General features: G+C 42.3%; 1 protein-coding gene across 1 annotated transcript in view; it reads right to left on the bottom strand.

The window, feature by feature from the left end:
• The window catches only part of slc6a15 (solute carrier family 6 member 15), a 24,139-nt gene that overhangs the window by 16,519 nt on the left and 4,134 nt on the right, over nt 1-3,486 (bottom strand). The window lies entirely within an intron of this gene.

Raw genomic sequence — 3,486 nt, 5'->3', positions numbered from 1 at the left:
CACACACACACACACACACACAGTGTTATACAGAGTGTGAAACAGCTTAATACAGCTGTGCAGCTCTGAACCAGCTCTCTCTGTCACATGCTATATTAAGACTCCCAAACACAGCAGCCCCTTAAACTTTAACTACACTGCTACCTTATGTCCCCCTGATGGTCACACATTTGCCCAGAAGCACATAAAAAAACACAGAGCAGCCTCTTTAACAGTGTCTGTCTAATTATGCCCCTAACAAACGCTAACACACACACACACACACACACACACACACATACACAAACACACGCAGCTGCTGAGCTAGATCTGGGTGTCTCCACCTAATACATCCCCCACGGTGTGTTGTGCAATCAAATAACTCTGGGAACCCGGAAATATACTATATACGTCTAAAATTACCTAAATTACAGGGGGATTACTTTGAGGCACATTTTAAAGACGGCATTTATCTCTAGAATTAAGGTTTCAGGGTGAATGACTAACATTAAGACAGGCTATAATAGTGTGGTGCATTAAAATACAGAGTGGCACATCTCTTGTGACAATCAAGGAGTACTTGTGAGCAGTAAGACTACACATGATGGCTGAAAGAGAAGAGGGAGAACCTAAACTCTTTGTTTAGAAGAAATGGCCGGTGGTTAGATGAGTTTAGTGGCACCAGATTTTTAAATAATGTGCCTTTCCTTTTCAAGGTATGCACAACGCTGAGTTTTTTTTTCTTATTCTCACGTGAAGTTTCTGTGGGCGTGCTGAAGAGACTCAACTAAGAAAATCTGTTGGAAACCATTGCATAGTTTGAAAATTGCCTGGCCACTGGTGTAAAAACCAGCCAATCTTTTTTTGAAAACAAACTTTTTGTAGTTACACGTTTTGGTGCAACAACATTGCTCATCTAAAGAAAATCCCCTTTTGTGGCTTTTTTCACCCGTCCTCTCACAGGCTAAACACCACAAATAACACCAAATGTTAACATGGGCGACTTGACACACTTGCTGGGAGCCAGAGGATGACGGCGTCAAAACTTCCGTCATGGGTGTGTTGTTTTTTAAGATTAGTTTCATCCCTGTTTTAACAGTGTTTTATTGTTTCATCTGGCCGGATGTTCATTCACATCCTTTCCTGAGTCCTGCTGTCCCTCCCACGTTTGACTTGGTAGGGAGTGGTCACAAACAGGGAAGTAAATGCGTGTGTCTGTTGTTTTAAGCATCTGTGTGTGTTTGTGTATGCACAGTATACTAACTTGTTTCTAATATTAAACACATCTAATTCTGGTTCACTGAATACACACAGTTCATTGTGGGAAGAGGCTTTAAACATCAGTCAGCTTCACAAACCCTCTGCTTTCCATTGTCTTTTATAGCCCTTGTCTCCCACTTTCCCTTGGACATTCAAGCACTTTGATGGCACTTTGTGAAAGCAAACAGCCTGATAAGAGTGCATTTCATCTTTTCCTAAAATAGTTACCCAGTTGTCTTCCCTTGCAGATTTCGTACAGTAAAAAAAAAAAAGCTGGTTTATCCTGTCTAGGCACTGTCCAAATGAGTATCTTTTTCCCCCAGCACATGTACAGCGACATGTGACGTGGAAGATTTGCATATCCGTAGTAACTGATATGAGCAATGAGGAGTGATTTACTGTATCGAATAACCTTAAATACAGTATTGCTTATTGAGTTAATCTATGCTCCAAAGCACAGAATGACGCCCAAAGGTTTCTGACCACATGTACAATTGAGCAACATTCTTTGTTTTTGTTTCTGAACAAATACGAAAAAGCAGGTTTTGGCTTCAGAAGGTTGTTGAGTAATTCCAAATGCAAGCGCAGGGGTTGACAGAAGGCAAATGTGCATGAAAAATTATAATGGGTACTACACTGCCATGCTGTGCACAAACATTCTAAGGGGCAGGGGTGAAAAATGAAAGAAGGGACACTTCTTCAACTTGTGACTTTAGGATTAATTGTTACACCAAAACAAAATGTGGATGTGAAATAACCAGTTAAGGTCACAAGACTGTCCTCCTCCCGAAAAACGACCCCGTAAGTCGTTACTTCAAGCAACAATTACGACCCATATTAACGTTTATAGTGGTGGCGCCCTCTTGTGGCTGAAGTATTTATGACGGGAGCAGAGCAAAAAGTAATGTGGCGAACACATAAATGGAAAAATCCTGGATGAAGGTAAGAATGTTTGCCGATGTTGTAAAATGCAATTAGCTACCTTTCAATGTTAGCTTGCCACGTTGTGAGGCAGGTGAAGCACCTCGAATGAACAGAACAACATTCATTCTACAACATAGTTTAGGATCCTGCCATGTAGGTTGAGTGTGAGTCAGACCCTCGTAATGTGGACACCAAGTTACTTGAAGTGGTCCACCCTCTTCACTGAGGACCAATTGATTGTAAGGGGGACATCATTTCTTCCCTGCTTCTTCCTAAAGGCCACAATCATATTTTTAGACTCGTTGACATTCAGGAGTAGGTTGTTGTCCTGACACCAGCGGTTTAGGTCTTCTACTTCTTTCATGTAGGCCTTTTAATGGTTGACGATCAGGACCACCACAGCTGTGTTGTCAGCAAACTTGATTATGGTGATCGTGTCAAAAGTGGCTACACAGTCATATCTGTACAGAAAGTACTACAGGGGACTCAAAACACAGCCATGGGGTGCTCCGGTGTTAAGAAAGAAGGTAGAAGAGATGTGTCAGCTCACCCTCACCACCTGGGGCTCCGTCAGGAATATTTTTATTGTTTTTAACTGCTCTTCAATGTTTTAAGTAAAGCACTTAAAATTGCCCTGTTGCTGAAATGTGCTATACAAATCAAGCTGCCTTGGCTTGAGCTTTGTGACGAGCCTGGAGGGGACTATGGTGTTAACCGCTGAACTGTGGTCAAAGAACAGCAATCTCACATACAGTAGCGCCTTTCTTTGCCAGGTGAAATGGTGTGGAGGATGGGTGCTATGGCATCTTCCGGTGATCACTTGGGACAGTAGACAAACTGTAATGGGTCCACTTTGCTGGGTAGTTTGGACCAGATGTAATCCTAGATGAGTGCCACTGGGAGGTGGTCATTTAGGCAGGCTGGTCTTTTTTTGGGGGGCACAGGAATGATGGTGGACTTTTTGAAGCATGTGGGTACTTGAATATCAACCTGAAAGCCGGCACTAGTTGGTCAACACACAGTTTGAGAACCCTCCCACTGATACCGTCAGGTCCGGCTGCTCTTTTGGTGTACACATGCTCGAAACATCCTTTACTACTTTCTGACATTTTTTGGACAATTAAAACAATTCATAGAGAAATGTATCTTTGGTTTAGCCCGCTACTCGCCACCCAACCACAAAAGGAAATGTACTGTATGGTAAGCAGATGAAAGGCACTGATGTGCGTACACACATCAGATCTTGTACCCTTAGAAAGATCTGCTCCATTTTAATGTAATTATAGTTTAAACAGAGCTGATAATTTGACAGGATCTAGAGAG

The sequence above is a fragment of the Etheostoma cragini genome, chromosome 8 (assembly GCF_013103735.1).
Source record: "Etheostoma cragini isolate CJK2018 chromosome 8, CSU_Ecrag_1.0, whole genome shotgun sequence".
NCBI classification, from domain to species: Eukaryota; Metazoa; Chordata; class Actinopteri; order Perciformes; family Percidae; genus Etheostoma; species Etheostoma cragini.
The sequence above is the reverse complement of the archived record's forward strand: the minus strand, read 5'-3'. Positions and strand labels throughout refer to the sequence as shown.